This window comes from Neofelis nebulosa, chromosome 5 (assembly GCF_028018385.1).
Source record: "Neofelis nebulosa isolate mNeoNeb1 chromosome 5, mNeoNeb1.pri, whole genome shotgun sequence".
Lineage (NCBI taxonomy): Eukaryota > Metazoa > Chordata > Mammalia > Carnivora > Felidae > Neofelis > Neofelis nebulosa.
The window spans coordinates 5,130,409-5,149,736 of record NC_080786.1 but is presented as its reverse complement, the minus strand read 5'-3'; positions in this window follow the sequence as shown (position 1 = coordinate 5,149,736).

The window sequence follows — 19,328 nt, the reverse complement described above, 5'->3', positions numbered from 1 at the left end:
GGACTTATAACAATAATATAGTTGCCTTTTTTTTTTTTTTTAGGGTATAGTTGCCTTTTTAACTCTATCACTTTTTCTACACTTATGAGCTGAATTCTTCTGTAAAGTAGAACGTTTCCTTAATAATGAGGACTATTTAGTTACCTTGAAATATAGTTACATGCCAAAGAGTCACAGACAAGATCTGCAAGGGTAGGAATTTACTTTGCTTTACTGATGAAATCTCCAGTACTGACTTCAGTGCCTGGCCCTAGTAGGCCTGCACTAAATACTTGTTGAAGGGACAACAAATGCATAATTCTTCCTCTTTAATTGCTAATTCTCAGAGTTAGGAGTTGGTGTCTCTGTTTCATTCATTTGGTTTTGGTTTTTTACTTGCAGACTTCTTGCATTTTAATCAAACCTTTTATTTATAAACTTGAAGACTTCATTGTTTCAGTTTGCAGTTATTTTCATGCTCATGATGCCTCATCTTTGACTGTTGGCAGCTTCTTCAAGTCGGTTCCTGTGTCCTTTGCCACAATCCCATCGGTCTTTGATAGCTGCCATGCTTTTCTGTGTAAGATGCTCCAGGCTCATCTATCCCTATCCATACTTGGTTCGGAGTCCCAGTTCCTTGAGTAGAGAATGGTTGGAGAGATCACCATTAGGTTGTTGGTGTTGCTTGTTATTAGCTGTCATTGCTTCTGGGGCTTTCTGGTGCATGGAGCTAAGAAATACATGCTTTAAGGCCATATTAATATTTCCATGTTAAAAAAATTTTTTTAAATCTTTATCTTTGAGAGAGAGAGAGAGAGAGAGAGAGAGAGAGAGAGGAAAGTGGGAGCTGGGGAGACACAAATCTGAAGCAGGCTCCAGGCTCTGAGCCATCAGCATAGAACCTGACACGGGGCTCGAACTCACGAACCGCAAGTTTGTGACCTGAGCCGAAGTTGGACGCTTGCCTGACTGAGCCACCCAGAAGCCCCTTAGTATTTCCGTTTTAACTTAACATTGCGGAATTGGTATTTAACTTTTATTTAACTTTGATCTTATACTAATATTTCATTTCTTTTATGCTGAAAATATTTGTTTCTAAAAGTTATCATAGTAGCTTACTTGCTTTACCTGCATTACACATGAAATTCTTTCAAAATAACATTTTAAATAATTTAGTAATATTAACGCTAGTAAGATTAAGACTTCTCAAATGAAGGTGAGATTTCTGTGCAGTTCTAGTTGTCTTTACAATTGCCTTTACAGTATATTCCTCTAAGAATGTACAGTCAAAAGACTGTGCTCTAAAGTTAACTGAAATCAGGGATGCCCGGATGGCTCAGTCGGTTGAGCGTCTGACTTCGGCTCAGGTCATGATCTCGCGGTCTGTGAGTTCGAGCCCCGCGTCGGGCTCTGTGCTGACAGCTCAGAGCCTGGAGCCTGTTTCAGATTCTGTGTGTCTGTCTCTCTCTGCCCCTCCCCTGCTCATGCTCTGTCTCTCTCTCTCTCTCTCTGTCAAAAATAAATAGACATAAAAAAAAATTTAAAGTTAATTGAAATCAGGGGCACCTAGTTGGCTCAGTCGGTTAAGCGTCTGACTTTGGCTCAGGTCATGATCTCAGTTCGTGGGTTTGAGCCCCGCATTGGGCTCTCTGTTGACAGCTCAGAGCCTGGAACCTACTTCAGATTCTGTGTCTCCCTCTCTCTCTGCCCCTCCCCTGCTCGTGCTCTGTCTCTCTCTGTCTCTCAAAAATGAATAAACATTAAAAAAAAAATTTTTTTTTAAATAAAGTTCATTGAAATCATTGTTTTTGTTTGTATGGTTATGTCATCAACTTGATATTCATTTAACTTTACTGGTTTCATTTTGGGACAAGTTTAAGATTATTTTTTATTTGATATTATGTTTTATATATAAAAGGAAGTATTTCTTCTGAAGATAAAACTGTATGATGTTTCATTTTCACCCTTTTCCTTGTGATGCAAGGTAAGACTGCTTGAAATTAACCCTGTGTTCTCACCATGGATTGTCTAGAAAATGAACCAGCTAGCTTCTCGTCCTTCTCCTTGATGGGATGATAGCACCTGTGAAGAGTCAGAGCCAACTACAGAATTAGAGGGATACCTTCCATACAAGACTGCTCTCTCTTCTGAGACAAAAACAAGTTCGGGGGGGCTCCTGAAACTAACTCTTGGGTTCAATAGTATGCTGACTAGAAGGACTCAGAACTCACTGAAAGCTGCCGTACTCAAAATTGTAGTTTATTTCAGGGAAAGGATACATACAAAAATCAGTCTAGGGAAGAAGCATATGCAGCAGAATCCAGCAAAGTATCAGACGTGGAGCTTCCTTTGTGCTCTTCCCATGGAATCAGGATGCATTACTATCCTGGTGTTGATGTGTGACCAAAGGCATCGAGCGTTGTCATCCAGGAAATCTCACTTGAACTTCACTGTGCAGAGTTTTTACTGGGGCTCTATTACATAAGCATGACTGACTGTCTACATGGCTGGTCTCACTCTCCAGTCTCCAGTCACTCTGGGTGTGATTCAAAGCCCACAACTAAAGTGCATTGTTAGACTACTGGGCCTGATCAATAGCCCCCTGCTAAACAAAGACACTCCTATCAGGCATAGTGTTCCAAGGGTTTCAAGATCACTTCCTAGAAGCCAAGGGTGAAGGCCAGGCCTCTTTTGGGGTAAGGTTAATTTTTTTAAAGTTGAGATATAATTAACATAGTTAAACTCCTTATTGCATAGCACCTAAGCTCAGCTTCTCATGCATAAAAGATTTGTAAGGGGCGCTTGGGTGACTCAGTCGGTTGAGTGTCCAACTTCGGCTCAGGTCATGATCTCGCGGTCTGTGAGTTCGAGCCCTGTGTCCGGCTCTGTGCTGACAGCTTGGAGCCTGGAGCCTGCTTCACATTCTGTGTCTCCCTCTCTCTCTGCCCCTCCCCGGCTCGTGCTCTCTCTCTGTCTCAAAAATAAATAAATGCTAAAAAAATATATATTTGTAAAATCTCACAGGCTTCAAGGTCCCTGGGTGCAGGATAAGTGACTTTCCCAGACAACCCTTGTGAATCACTGGCACATCCAATCCCAGACTGCCTGGTATCGAACAGACTGTTTAGATCACTTTACCACTTGAACCAGTGCGGGGAGGGCTTCCTCCAACAGAACTCCTTGAACATACACTGTTGTCCAGCAGATGCCCTGGCCCTGGTACCCCTGTCCATGGGATGATGGAGAGACTGCACGATGTACGCGTCTTTGTTTTGCCGACTCTGGTCTTGTGAGTTTTCCCCAGGACAGCCAATTCCTTACCCATGCTCTGTGAGGGCATATACTTCATCTCAATCCCTTGTACAAAAAATGGCAGCCCCAAAGGGACCAGACACAGCATTATCTAAATTCTTTTTGGCACTTTGTAAAATGAACAATACAAACAACGTTATCTTGGAGATTACTTCAAATGGATACAAAAGAGCTCTTCCGCATTCTTTTTAATGCTATGTAGTATTCCTTTGTGTGAATGCACCTAGTTTATTCAATTACTCCTGTAGATTGTTTCCAGTCTTTTATTTTTATAAAGAATGGGCTCATGACTTACTTTGTGTGTAGGTCATTTCACGGTTTTGTCAGTGGAACTTTGAGGTGGAGATCCAGAAGTGGAACTTCTAGGTTAAAGCATAAGTACGTTCATTATTTTCCTAGATGTTGCCATATTTTCCTCCTTGGTAGTTGCTTCATTTTTTATCCTCACCAGCAATGTATGTATATCTGTTTCCTAACAGTCTTACAAGAAACAAAAGTTGTAAAACTTTTGGATTATTTCCAATCTGATGGTTAGGAAATGGTGTTTTGGTGTACCTCTACTTTATGCTTCTCTCTCTTTTTAAAAAAAATTTTTAAATGTTTATTTATTTTTGAGAGGGAGAGAGAGAGACAGCGTGAATGGTGGAGGGGCAGAGAGAGAGGGAGACACAGACTCCGAAGCAGGCTCCAGGCTCCGAGCTGTCAGCACGGAGCCCAACGTGGGGCTCGAATTCACAAACTGTGAGATCATGACCTGAGCTGAAGTCAGACGCTCAACTGACTGAACCACCCAGGCACCCCTATGTTTCTCTTATGAAAGAATAGTTTTTTTTAAAAATATATTTAATGATTATTTGTAATTTTTTTTCTGTGAACCATCTGTTCAAACCTTTTGCCTATTTTTCTGTTGGGCTGTTGGCCTTTACAATTTTTAGGAGCTCTTTATGTGTTAGGGATATTAGTCCTTTGTGATAGAGGTTACAGATTTTTACCCAGTGTGTCATTTTGTTTCTGATTTTTTTTCCCTAAGAGAAAGTTTTTGTTTTTGGTTTGTTTTTTTTTTTTTTTTTTTTTTTTTTTTTTTTACAAACCTCTAGCTACATTGACGAAGGAAATAAGAGAAGACTCAAATTATTAAGATCAGAAATGAAAGAAGGGAACATTACTTATAAAAATAAAAAGCGTTATGAAGAAACACTATATCAACTGTATGCCAATAAGTTAGATAACTTAGATGAAATGGACAGATTCCTAGAAATACTCAAATTACTAAAATAGACCTGAGAAGAAATAGACCATCTGAATAGACCAGTTACAAGCAAAGAGATAGAATTAATAACCAAAAAATTACCCACAAAGAAAAGCCCAGGCCCAGATAGCTTCACGACGGAATTCTACCACACATTTAAAGAAGAATTAATATCAATTCTTCTCAAACTCTTACAGAAAATAGAAGGAAAGAAAATACTTCCCAACTCATTCTGCAAAGTCAATGTTACCTTGATGCCAAAACCAGAGACATCAGAAGAAAACCACAAATATGCCTTACGAATATAGATGCAAAAATCCTCAAATAAATACTGTCAAGTTGAATCCAGCAACATATGAAAAGAATTGTCCACTATGAACAAGTTAGATTTTTCCCATTGAAACGAGGTTGGCTTACCATCTGAAAATCAATGAACATAATATATCATCTTAATAAGATAAAAAAATAAAGACCACACAATGCAGGAAAGGCATTGCACAAAATCCAACATCCTTTCACGATTAAAACACTCAACAAACTTCATAGCATCAAAAAGAACAAAATGTTTAGGAATAAACTTCGCAAAAGTAGTGCAAAACTTGCATTTTAGAAACTACAAAACGTTGAAATATTGAAAATGGAAAATATTCAGTTTGTTTATTCTCTCATTGGGGGTAAATCTTCAAGTAACTTTTTCTAAAAATATAGTTGTTTTTTTTTAACTCTATAGTTCAAAGTCTATACTTCACAAAATGTTGTGGGATACATCTAGGTAGCGAGGGGTCTTTCCACTGACTTTTTTTTCTATGGAGGAGCTAACATGCAATGGATCTGTCCAGTTCATTGGCCTTTTGGGTGGGAAGTTAAGGGTGGAGAAGGGATGTTTAAAAAAAAAATTTTTTTTAATGTTTATTTTTGAGACAGAGAGAAACGGAGCATGAGTGGGGGAGGGGCAGGTAGAGAGGGAGACACAGAATCCGAAGAAGCAGGCTCCAGACTTCGAGCTGTCAGCACAGAGCCCAACATGGGGCTCGAATCTACCAACTGTGAGATCATGACCTGAGCCGAAGTCAGATGCTTAACCAGCTGAGCCAGCCAGGCGCCCCTGGGATGTTTTAAAATGCAAGTTTTGTTACTATTCAGATACGGTGAAATCAACACATCAGGAGATGACTGTCACTGAAAAGATAACTTATGATTCACAGTTCCCAAGAAGGGGGGCACTCCACACTATGTAGGGCACAGGGGGAAACACCAGGGTAGGTCAGGATTTATGAGGAATGAGGGGAGAGCATAGGCAGGGTTTCCATGGGAGAGACAAAGCAAGGCAGGGTGAGCAGGTTTAGGATTGGCTGGTTTGAATAATCTCAGCTGGGAATATGGGATATGGGGGCTCTCTCTAGTTGTCTAGTACCTGGCCAGGGGATGATTAGGGCAGAAGAATATTGTCTCTTCGAGTGTAAGCACCAGATGGAGGAAGGGGGTCCAGAGTACAGACTCTGGATTAGGTTGTTTTACAGATGACAGGCATGCTCAAAGGGAAGTAGTTTGCTATGCGTAGGGATTAGCTACCCTGGGGCCTCTCCTGGGTCAGGAAGGACCCAGATGCCAGAAAGTCAGGAAAACAGAAAATTAGAAAATATAGTTAACAGGAGGGGGTAACTACCATTCCAGATCCCGTAATTTTCTGGCAGAGGAACGGCAAGTCCCAGCTCAGGGATAGCTGGTTTATTCTTACAGGTGTTCAAGGGACTCATTTTAGGAGTTTCCTTTTCAAAAGGATACTGGCTCTTTCTTCAAGCATGAACATGTCAATCAAGGGCAAGCCAATGGCTTGATGGAGAAATGAGTTCTGGCTTTTGTGCTTAGCTTGGGCTCCTCAAGTTTCCGTGTAACCAGGCAAGCCTACCAGCCCATGACTGCTGTCAGATTAAGTACTACCTAGGGCATCTGGTGTAGGGTCCCCCTGGTAGATCACATGAGTCATCAAGACAAATCAGAACCTCAGTCTCCTAAAAAAGGAAAATCATCTGTTAGTTGGAATATAAAGAATGGTGGTGAGGGTTCCCTTATGGGCCCTTGCTCGTAACCCTTCTTTGCTGCTCCTTTACCAAGTATGCTTGACTGTTATCCCATCTCTTGAACACGGGCAGAGAGACTACATAGTAGTTATCCAGGCAGCCTGAAAAACACCGTCCTTAGTTGGTAGTTCCAAATAGATCTTTGTTTGCCTCCATGCTCAGCCACTTTAGAGAATGTATGTTCTTCTCTGCCTGCTACCAAATGCCAATAATTGTTAAAGCTTATGCGTGGCCACCTGGAGGTCTCTCATCTTTTGTGTATGTTTGAAGACTCCATAAGAAAGAGATTTTAAAAAATGAATCACATTTATATCCATCAGGATGGCCACTATAAAAAAAAGCGGAAAATAAGTGTTGGGCAAGGATGTGGAGAAATTGGTGCCCTGATGCAACTTTGGTGAGAAAATGTAAAATGATGCAGTCACTATAAAAAACAATATGGCAGTCCTTCAAAATATTAAAAATAGAAATATCAGATGATCCAGTAGTTCCAATTCTGAGTATGTACTCTAAAAGAGGAAAACCTGGGACTTGAAGAGATATCCGTACGCCCAAGTTCATAACATTGTTGTTCACAACAGCCCAAACGTGGAAACAGTGGATGAATGCATAAGCAAAATGTGGCATATACATACAGCGGAATGTGACTCAGCTTTAAAAAAGAAAAAAATTCTGACATGCAGTCCAACGTGGATGAACCTTGAGGACATCATGCTAAGTGAGAAATAGCTGGTCACAAAAGGACAGATACTGTTTGATTCTACTCTAGGTGTCAAGTTCATAGACAGAAAGTAGAAAGATGGGTGCCAGAGGCTGAGGGATATTTAATGGATGTAGAGTTTCAGCTTTGCCACATGAAAAAGGTTCCAGAGATGGACAGCGGTCATGTTTACACAACGATGTGAACATACTTAAGATGCTTAAGATAGGGGGATGCCTGGGCTGTTCGGACGGTTAAGCTAAGCGTTTGGCCCTAGATTTCGGCTCCGGTCATGATCTCACGGTTCGTGGCACTGAGTCCTGTGTCAGGCTCTGTGCTGACAGCGTGGAGCCTGCTTGATATTCTTTCTCCGCCTCCCGCTCTCTGCCTTCCCCTCCTCTCTCTCTCAAAATAAATAAATAAACTTAGAAAAGAGTTAAGATGGTAACTTTTATGTTATGTGTATCTTACCACAATTTAAAAAAAGAATCAAGTTTGGGACGCCTGGCTGGCTCAGTCAGAAGAGCATGCAGCTTTCAATCAGGGGTCCTGAGCTGGAGCCTCACGTTGGGTGTAGAGATGACTTAAAAATAAAATCTTAAAAAAAAAAAGAATCAAGTTTAAATACTCCATAAAGTTAAATTTTATTTATTTATCTTTTTAACGTTTATTTATTTTGGGGACAGAGAGAGACAGAGCATGAACGGGGGAGGGGCAGAGAGAGAGGGAGACACAGAATCGGAAGCCGGCTCCAGGCTCTGAGCCATCAGCCCAGAGCCCGACGCGGGGCTCAAACTCACGAACCGCGAGATCATGACCTGAGCCGAAGTCGGATGCTCAACCGACTGAGCCACCCAGGCGCCCCTAAATACTCCATAAAGTTAAATGTAAGCCTATCCCATGACTCAGCCATTTTACTCCTAGGTATTTACTCAAGAGATATGAAAACATATGTGACCAAAATGTTCATTGTGAAGGAATATTCATAGCACTTTGAGTCAGAAAAATCAAAATCTGGCAATAAGCCAAATGCCCATCAATACGAAATGGATACACAAAACGTGTTCTATTCGTACAATGAAAGACTAATCTGCAACAAATACCCATATATATAACAACACGGATGAATGCCAACAATGCTACTCTGAGCAAAAGAAGTCAGGCCAAAGGGAACATAACTATTTATATGAAAGTTAAGAATGGAAGAATCTAAATGATGGTGATACTATAGTGATGGAAATCAGAGCCGGTGGGGGAGGGAGGGATGCAGAGAGGGCAGGGAGGTGAAAGTAAGGGTTAAATGTGTGTGTGTGTGTGTGTGTGTGTGCGCATGTGTTATTGACGAAAAAGGTTCAAGAAGGAACTTACAGGGGTTGATGGAAATACCCTGTATCTTGATGGGGGTGGTAGTTCTATGGGGGTACACATTTGTCAAAACTCGTAAACGTTATACTTTGCATCTGTGCATTACTATATATTATTTATACTATATCATAAATAGTATTTTAAAAATGTCCTCTGGGGCACCTGAGTGGCTCAGACGATTGAGCAGCTGACTAGGCTTAGGTCCAGAAATCGTGGTTTGTGAGTTTGAGCCCTGCATTGGATTCACTGCTGTCAGCGAAGAGGCCGCTTTGAATCCCCTGTTCCCCCCCTCCCCCTCTGCCCCTTCCCACCCCCCGCCACACACTGTCTCTCTCCAAAATAAATAAAACATTTAAAAAAATATCTTCTCTCTGCTCTCTCCCTCTGCTCCTGGGGCCCGTGAAGCAAGGCTGAAAAAAAAATAATGTGGTTTTCACACTATTCTCTGGGCTGCGACGTGTATCATTTAGAAAACAACCATTGCTCAAAAAAAAAAAGAAAAAAAAAAGAAAGAAAAGAAAAGAAAAAGAAAAAAAGAAAACAACCATTGCTCATGTCTAACGAGCAGGTCTGCCTGCAACAAAACACAGGCAGCAGGTCGCGCTGGCTGGTGCAGCCCCCTAGCCAGTGTCGCGGGCAACAAAGCGGGACGTGAGAGAGAGCGGGTGTGAGCTTCCTGCAGCGGGACAGCGCCACACAGGGGCAAGAGACGGGCCAGGAAGGTGGCGGGGCTCAAGAGGAAGGGTGCTTGGTGAACCGCGGGCCTGCGGCATTATCTTCGGCTTCCGTGAGAAGCTGGTTTCCCTGGCGACGGGAGCCTACTTAATGAGCGGTGCCGGGCAGCGGGCACGAACACATCCAAAGCAAGCATGCGCAGAGACGCAGCACCTCCTCACCAAATACTCCCTTTCACTCTGCACTCTCAGCTCTGTTGATGGTTAAAAACAAAATCAGGAGCTGCCAGAAGATAATGACAAAAAGCTTCGGTGCCCCCACTCACTGCTCTCCTCCCACACGGCTATGCTCTGGTAATAACCGCGCGTAGGCTTTTGCTTATACTGGTTCTTTTGGTTGCATATGAATCACCGTATATCATGCACTCGACTGATCCACTGTCCACATTATCCCTTTATTGCCTATTAAAAGAAATAAAGACTTAGAGAATCCATACCACGCCGTTTCTCCTTTCTTTCTTTGTGTGTCACTATTCCTCTGGGATCATTGGTTTTTGTTCCAGTGGTTACTTTTGAAAATTTAGGTGCTATTCTTTTTTTAAAAAATGTTCAGTGTTTATTTATTTTTGAGAGAGAGAGAGAGAGAGAGAGAGAGAGAGAGAGAGAGAGAGAGGCAAGGGCAGAGAGAGAGGGAGGCACAGAATCTGAAACAGGCTCCAGGCTCTGAGCTGTCAGCACAGAGTCTGCCGTGGGGCTTGAATTCATGGACCGTGAGATCATGACCTGAGCCAAAGTCGGACGCTTAACCCCCTGAGCCACCCAGGCACCCCTAGATGCTATTCTTAAACTATTTGCTTTTTCTCTGTCAATTTTCACCAGTTTCTCTCAGCTCTGCCCCATTCAGCCCTCCATCCCTCATCTCATTTCTACCTCCTAGTGCCTCTGGCCATCCAGCCCCGGGGTTAGAAGGTTCTGTTCAGAAATCAGAACTATTCCCTATACCTGGTACCTAGGTGATGATACATGCTTTAAATTAACAAATAATCAATTGCTATGACATGATTAGCTACATTTTCTCCTATGCTTACAATGTTACAGCCCTGGGCTCCTCAAAGGAGGATGTTCCTAGCAAATCATCAGATGAATTCTTTTTCTTAAACTACCAACCACAGTTGCTCAAATGCATATCACATTTTAGTTTGCTTCGAAGACAGGTCATAACTTTACTGTCTTTTTGGAATTTTTTGTTGCCCCTCCCTCTCATTGGGAGAAGTAAAAGAGTTTTTCATCACACCCCTGATAGTTTCTTTTTCATTCTAAATAGTGCAGGGTCTATTCTAGAATTCTTCTTAAGGACATCTCTTTGGAGGTGATTGACCTTCGGATTTCTTTCAAAACCTGCTGCAAGCTATCATCCTGAGATTTCTTTTCATTAGATGAGCAAGGTTAGTTTTCTATGTTTCTTGTTAGTTTCTATGTTAGTTTCTTGTTTTCTATGTGCACCTCACACTTGATTTCTCTGCCAACATCTTTAATTCTCTTCTTCACAAAGACTAAATAGTAGATAAGCCATTTTATCTCTGAGTCTTTACAGGTATAAAAATGGTTTTAGTTCTCAATCTTTTTTTTTTTTAAGTTTATTTACTTATTCATTTATTTTGAAAGAGGGAGAGAGAGAGAGAGGCAGGGGGAGGGGCAGAGAGAGAGAGGGAGAGACAGAGAATCCCAAACAAGCTAGATGCTGTCAGCATAGAGCCCGACAGGGGGGCCCGATTCCACGAACCATGAGAGCCAAAATCAAAAGTCAGATGCTTAACCGACTGAGCCACCCAGGTTCCCCTAGGTCTCCATGTTGATAGCTAGTATGGGTAGGTACAGATTTCCAGGTTCAAAATTATTTTCCCGCAGGCCTTGAAGGTGTGCTTCACTAATTCATTGAACGCTTTACAAATTGTGAAATAGAACACAAATATAAAAAGGTGCATAAACACAAATATTTATCTTCATGGATTGTTATCAACCACCAGCCAGGCCATAAAATGACATTTTGGCCAAACCCTAAAAGTCCACACCATACCTCTACCCCCAACTTATCTGCCCCTTTCCAACGATAGAGCTGCCCTTCCCTCTTGGAGCTATCCACAATTCTGACTTTTATGGAACTAATGCTTGCCTTTAAAAAATAATGTTATTATGCAAACACGCATCCCTAAACACACAGTCTAGTTTTGCTTATCTTTGAGTCTCACACAAACAGAATTCTACAGTGTATTTTGTATCTGACCTCAGGTACTCAACATTATGTTTTGAGACTCATCCGTGTTGTTGCATGTAGCAATGGTTCATCCACTTACACCGATGTCTAGTGGATGAATCCAACACGATTCCACCTATGATGGATAGTTAGGTTGCTTCCAGTGCGGGGCTATTGTGAATAAGCTGCTGTAAACATCCTTATACATGGCTTTTGGTGCTGATTTGAGGAGAATTTTTGACTGTTTGTTCTACCAGCTAGTGATACAACGTTAAAATTTCCCACCAGCACTGTGGATTTCTCTTTCTCTGACACCTCTTGCTTTTCACATGTGAAGGACGTTATTCAGCACGTCCAAGTTTAAATTAATTACTTAATATTGCTAATTCTTCCTGATGACTTGAAACTTAAAAAAAATTTTTTTTTTGATGTTTATTTATTTTTGAGAGAGGGAGAGAGACAGAGCGTGAGTGGGGGAAGGGCAGAGAGAGAGGGAGACATAGAATCTGGAGCAGGCTCCGGGCTCTAAGCTGTCAGCACAGAGCCAGATGCGGGGCTCGAACTCACAGACGGTGAGATCATGACCCGAGATAAAGTCAGACACTTAACCGACTGAGCCACCCACCCAGGTGCCCCTTGAACCTTTTATCATAGTGAAATGTCCCTCTCTAATGTTTAAAAAAAAAAAATGTTTATTTACTTATTTTGAGAGGGGGGGGGCAGAGAGAAGGAGAGAGAAAGAATCTCAAGCAAGCTCCATGCTGTTAGCACAGAGCCTAATGTGGGGTTTGAACTCACCAGCCGTGAGTTCACTAATCCGAGCTAAAATTATCAAGAGGCCGCTTAATGGACTGAGCCACCCAGGCGCCCCTCTAATGCTTTTTTAATCTAAATTCTGTGTTGTCTGATGTTAATAGGGTTAGATGAGCTTTCTGTCATTTCCTTATTGTGGGGAATTATGCATAATATAGAATTTTCCATTTTAGCCATTTTAAAATGTACAATTCAGCGGCATAAAGTACATTCACTATTTCATTCCAGAGTTTTTTTCATCATTGCAAACAGAAATTCTATACCCATTAAATAGCAACGACCCTCTCCCTTCCCCTCAGGGCCTGGTAGCCAATATTGTACCTTCTGTCCTTAGGGAATTTGAGTGTTCCAGGTGCCTCCAGAAGTGGGATCATATGCTATTTGTCTTTTTTGGGGATAGCTTGTTTCACTTGTTTCTGGAGGTTTAAACAAACATGTATCATCTTCACATAAATGCACTGAGCAGAGATGTTTTTTCTTCATGGACAGACCTCTGTCTCCAAATGGTTTGGGACAGACTGCTTGGGAGGCCGACACAAGACAAGGAATTAGCATCAGGGAGGCCCCTGATTGACTGTGAAATGAGTAGCGCGTGGTCTTCCTTTTGTTTGACCTCGGTTGACGTAAAGAGCAATCTGTGTGATATTTATTTACACGTTATTGAAATTGGATCTGTAAAAGGGCGGGGCTTCAGCACGGTTTCCGCCTGCCTGGAGGTGAAGCCCGAGCCGGCCGCCTGGTGGTGTAATTACACACTCCTGCCTCACGGGGGCGGCACACCGAAATGAGAGGAGGGCTTGCTCGTCCGGGGAAGGAAGCTGGGGAAACGAAGCAGCACCGATCCTATCATGGGAGGAAACAAAACCCTTTCCAAGGGTGGCGCCGCTCCAGGTGGCCGTCAGAAGGTGCTGGAAGCACTTTCTAGTTCCTGTCCCCTACCACCTCGTTTGCCCCTGCACCCTACAGTTCCCTTGTGAGACCACCCCATCGCAGCCACTCTGTTTCATTTGTCGCCTTACTGCCCGCATCCTCACCACCAGAGTCGCCGAGGGCTTTCCGTCCTTTGAGCCGTTAGTTTCATTGCAGGATTGTTCTGGTTTTGCTCCTCCTTCTCCCGCAGTGCAGGTCGGTTTCCCGGTCCTTGCCCGTGCTGCTCAACATTATTTTGGCCACCTCCCAAGCTCTGATAATGAACGGATTGTCACAGATACCAATTTGGAAGTAGGGGCACCGACTCCTTACCCAGTCGAAAATCCACGAATAACTTTTGACTCCCCGAAACTTAACTACTAATAGCCTACTGTTGACCAGAGGCCTCACGGATAACATCAACAGTCAGTTAACACACACTGTATGTTAGAGGTATTATACGCTCTATTCTTACAATAAAGTAAGCTAGAGAAAAGAAAATAATGGGGCGCCTGGGTGGCTCAGTGGGTTAAGCGTCCGACTTTGGCTCAGGTCATGATCTCACCGTTTCCAAGTTCCCAAGTTCGAGCCCCACGTCAGGCTCTGTGCTGACAGCTCAGAGCCTGGAACCTGTTTTGGATTCTGTGTCTCTCTCTCTGTCTCTGCCCCTCCCCCACTGGTGCGCGCACGCGTGCGCGCGCGCTCTCTCTCTCTCTCTCTCTCTCAAAAATAAATAAACATTAAACAAAATTTTAAAGAAAATGTTAAGAACATCATAAGGAAGAGAAAAATATATTTACAGTGCTATAGTGTATGATCTGCACATAAGTGGACCCACACTGTTCAAATGGTGTTGTTCAAAAGGTCAGCTGTGTATCCAGAAGCTTCCTGACACTGCTCTCATTCCCGATGTGTACTGTTTGTTCATTCACTCCTCAAGCATTGTCAGCTGAGTGCCAGGGAGCTGGGAACACAGGATAAAGAAGCTGAAACCGTAGATTTGGAGGCGTTCACAGTGTAGTTGTAGATGACAAGTGAACAGTTCCAAAGCAATGTGCTGTGGGCTAACACTGAGACATGCAGTGAGCAGGAAGTGTTGAAAATGGAGAGGCCTGGGCTCGGTGGATGGGTCAGTCCAGGCGTTCACATGGGAGGTGACGACAGAGATGAGTCATATAGGGACTTGCGGGTTTGCCAGATGGAAGAGGGTGGGTCAAGAGGCCATATCGGGCTGCAGAATCACAACTAAACATCATTAGTTCCTCAAAGTGTCTGGAGTTCAGTGAGGTCGGGGCAAACCACAAGCCAGCCTTAGCTGGACAACTGGATCTTGGTCGTCTTATTGCTTGTGTAGAGGGTTACCCAGAGGTCCCACCTTCTGCAGAGCGATGAGTCAGAGCAAAGGAGGAGAAATGAGGGGACAGTCCATTCCTGCGGCCAAGACCTACACAAGGAGCGCAGAGAGCGATGAAGGATCATGCCCATTCCTTGGACATTATTCCTGGCCTGGGAGCGTGAGAGTGATAGGTTCAAGCCAACTATTGCGGGGGCCAGGGCAATGGTACAAATAGAGATCCACAGCCTGAAGCCTGCCCTCTTTCTCCTCCTATTTTCACCTCTGCCCCGCAGGATGAAGTACACATCACAGCGTGTGGGCACCCCAGCCCACAAGTTGAGCTCTGTCAGCAGCTCTCCATGCTCCTGGCAAACAGCCACTCGTTGGCTGCCCTTTGGGTGTGCACTGGGAGCTTGGTGCACTCTTGGAAGGACAGAGTCAAGAACCAGGCCTGGGCAGACCCTGAAAGAAGGCTTGGAGCCATTTGGGCTGGGAATTATGGTTCAGATCTTGGTCTACAAGGAAGGTGTGGGCTCCGGAGGGGCATGTCTCTTTGGGCCAGTGGACTCCTCACCCCCTAGGGAAGGGCATGGTCGGAGGAGAGCCTGAATCCTGGAGCCTTCTAAAGCCATTGGCCACAGGAAGTGTTAAGAACAGAAATGTACTGGGGATACCTTAGGTAATGGGGCCTCTATTCATTTGCTGTGTCTGCTGTAACACAGTACTACAAATTGGGTGACTTAAGACAACAGAACCTTCTTCCCTCATAGTTCTGGAGGCTAGGTGTCAGCAGGGTTGCTTCCTTTGGAGGGCTCCAAGGGAGAATCTGTCCCATGCCTCTCTCGAGCTTCTGGTGACACGTGGCAATCCTTGGCTTGAAACCCAGCATTCTGACCTCTGCCTCCACCTTCACAGGGTGCTCCCCTGTCTCTGTGTCCTCACATGGCCATCTTCTCATAGAGGACACCAGTCTTACTGGATTAGGGCCCGCCCGAGTCCCGTGTGACCTCATCTTAACAAATTCTATCTGCAACAGCCCTATTTCCAAATAAGGTCCCATTCTGAGGTACTGGGGGTGAGCACTTCAACATTTTTCAGGGGAGGGGGAGGGAGGAGTGTTACAATTCAACCCACAACAGGACCTCACGGCGGGTCGCAGGCAAGCGACAAGGGAGGTGAGACATAGGTTCGCAGAAAGCACCTTTCAGACGGGCCTCCTGCATCCACAAGGTGGATGTTTCCTTGGCATAGCTTGTTTCTCACTGACTCTTGCTCATAAGAATTCTCTTATCATCTAACAGCACGGGGCCCAAGTCTGGGCGTGTGCCCCCAGTACTCATGCTGCATTGTCAATCAGCTGCTTTCGTTCCGTGTATCTTTTTATCTGCCTCACGCCTTTGGCCCACTCTGCTCTTCATGACCCATCCGTGGGGTTGTTCCCTCTCAACATTTTTCATCTTTGGCTTCTTCTGCCAGTTACCCGGACCCTGACCTCTAAGAGACCCCTCAGACCACTAAGAGATGGTCTGGTCCAGAAAAATCACTGTAGTCCCTTTCAGAACAGCTTTCTTATCAGTCTGCCTCAGTGAGAAGTGGCCAGTCTGCCTTGGCTGTCCTTGGGTAGATGCCTACCCACCCTGGTCCGGGGTTTGGGTCTTATAATACAAACCCTGGCAGGTTATCAATGGAGGAAGCAGCCCCAGGTGGTTTGTTAGCAAAGTTGTCCAAGACAAGGCTATTGTCCACTGCTTCCTCAAAGGTAAGGTTTCCCGAACTTGGCACCATTGACATTCTGGGCTGCGTATTTATTTACTGTGGGGGACTGACCTGTGCATCGTAGGACGTTCAGCAGCATGACTGGCCTCTGCCGAGCTGGTGCTAACAGCAAGCACCCTTTCCCCACTTCCACTGAGTTATGATCATCTGAAATGTCTTCAGGCATTGCCAAATGTCTCCCGGGAGGAAACTCACCCCCGGTGGAGAATCACAGTTCTAAGAGTATGGGAGGCTCCAGTGCTACCCCATCCAGGCGTAGAGTTAGTCAGCAGCGTGAAGATGAAGAATAGCGATTGTATGTCTGCCTTCCTCAGCGCTGGCTTAGAGGCTGAGAGGGGCAGCTCCTGCTGTGGGCAGGGGGTTGGGTGGAGCGTCGATGGGTTCAGATATGAGCAGCGGTGCTCGATCAACGTGGGGAAACCGAGACCTGGTGCTGCAGCACCAGAGTCCAGGGTGGGCCGAGCTCAGGGACCCAGGAGCACAGCCAAGGCCACTCCAAGCTCATGTGTGTTTTCCAGTTTCAGCCCTTGAAAAACTAGCTGTACAACAAACTGCTCAGCCTTTCTTTTTCTTGGGTTTTCCTTTCTGTAAAATGAAGATAAGTAATACCCTTCTCAGAGGATTCTCAGGAGTCTCAGGGGACTCTGACACTGTCATGCTTTAAAAAATGGTACTACCTAAGTGTTGAATGAAAACGAATTGTACTTCCTCCTCTTTTTGGTATTAGGTGAGCTCTTCCCTTTTAAAAAAATCGACTGATATTTATTTATATACTCTACGTTCCTGATCATTTATCTAAATATTTGCCCTTCTGACTTGATTAGCTCTCTGGGCACATAGGGTTAGGTCCAAAGGGAGGTATGGACCTAACCGTATGTGCCCAGAGAGCTAATCAAGTCAGAAGGACAAATATTTATCAAAGGAGAAGAGCTTGTTAATCCTTCAACAAGCAGCCACAGGTGAGAAACAGAAAGGTTATGTACGGCGTCTCCAACCCTCAAAGCATTATGGTAAAGGACGAAGCATATCGGAAGGAGGCCCATGGACAGTCTTGCCAGTCGTTCTTCTGCTCGTTCAAGTTAATGGCCTTTTCTTTTCTCCAGCTTTATTGTGGTATAATTGACAAATAAAATCACATGCATTTCAGTGTACAGCTAGACGATTTGATATACATGCACTTTTTGAAATGATTACCACAACTAACATATCCGTCACATTACATAGTGACCTTTTTTTGGTTGTGAGGACGTTTAAGATCTATTTTCTTAGCAGATTTCAAGTGGACACTCCAGGATTATTAACTCAGGCCACCATGTTGTACGTCGTGTCTCCAGAACTTATTATCTTATAACTGAAGCTTGTGCTCTTTGACCAGTGTCTCCCCAGTCGCCAGCCTGGTAATTACCTTTCCATTTTCTGTTTCTGTGAGTTTGGCTTTTCTTTTTCTTTTACTTTTCTCCCTTCCTTTCCATTTCTTTCTTTCTCCCTTTCTTTTCCTCTTTTCTTTCTTTCTTTCTTTCTTTCTCTCCCTTCCTTCCTTCTTCTCTTTCTTTCTTTCTTTCACCCCCCCTTTCTTTCTTTCTCCCTCTCTCTCTCCTCCTTCCTTCCTTCCTTCCTTTCTTTCTTTCTTTCTTTCTTTCTTTCTTTCTTTCTTTCTTTCTTTCTTCCTCTCTCTCTCTCCCTTACTCCCTTCCTTTTCTTTCTTTCTTTCTTTCTTTCTTTCTTTCTTTCTTTCTTTCTTTCTTTCTCCCCCCTCTCTTTCTTTCTTTCTCCCCCCTCTTTTTCTTTCTCTTTCTTTCTTTCTTTCTTTCTTTCTTTTTCTTCCTTCCTTCCTTCCTTCTTTCCTTCCTTATTTCCTTCCTTCTTTCCTTTTCTTTCTTTCACCTCTTTCTTTCTTTCTCTCTCCCTTCCTTCCTTGTTTTCCTTTTCCTTTCTTTCTTTCTTTCTTTCTTTCTTTCTTTCTTTCTTTCTTTCCACATGTGTGAGATCATATATTATTTGTCTTTTTCTGGGTGGCTTATTTCACTTAGCATAATGTCGTCTAGGTTCACCCATGTTGTTGCAAATGGTAGGATTTCCTTCTTTCTCAGGGCTGAATGATAGCCAGTTGTTTATATCTATATGTACATATCACATTTTCTTCATCTATTCATCCATCATTAAACACACAAGTTGTTTCCAAATCTTGGCTAGTGTGAATAATGCTGCAATGAACATGGGTGTACAGATATCTCTTCAAGATACTGATTTCATTTTCCTTGAATATATACCCAGAAGTGGAATTGCTGGGTTCTATTTGGTTCTATTTGTAAGTTTTTGAGGAGACTCCATATAGTTTTCCATAGTGGCTGCGCCAGTTTATATCACCATCAACAGTGCACAAGTGTTCCCCTTTGTCCACATCCTCATCAATACTTGTTATCTCTTGACTTAAAAAAAAATTATGTTTATTTATTTTTGAGACAGAGAGAGAGAAAGACAGACTGTAGCGGGGGAGGGGCAGAGAGAGAGGGAGACACAGAATGTGAAGCAGGCTCCAGGCTCCAAGCTGTCAGCACAGAGCCCGACGCGGGGCTTGAACCCAAGAACCCTGAGATCATGACCTGAGCCGAAGTCGGATGTTTAACCGACTGAGCTGCCCAGGAGCCCCTCTCTTGTCTTTTAAAAAGTTAATTCATTTACTCTGAGAGAGAGAGAGAGTGCACACACACATTCATGAGCAGGAGAGGAGCAGAGAGAGAGAGAATCCCAAGCAGGTTCTGTGCTGTCAGCAGGGCTCCATCTCACAAACTGTGAGATCATGACCTGAGCTGAAATCAAGAGTTGGACCATTAACTCACTGAGCCACCCAGGCATCCCTGGAGAGTTCTTTTTGAATGA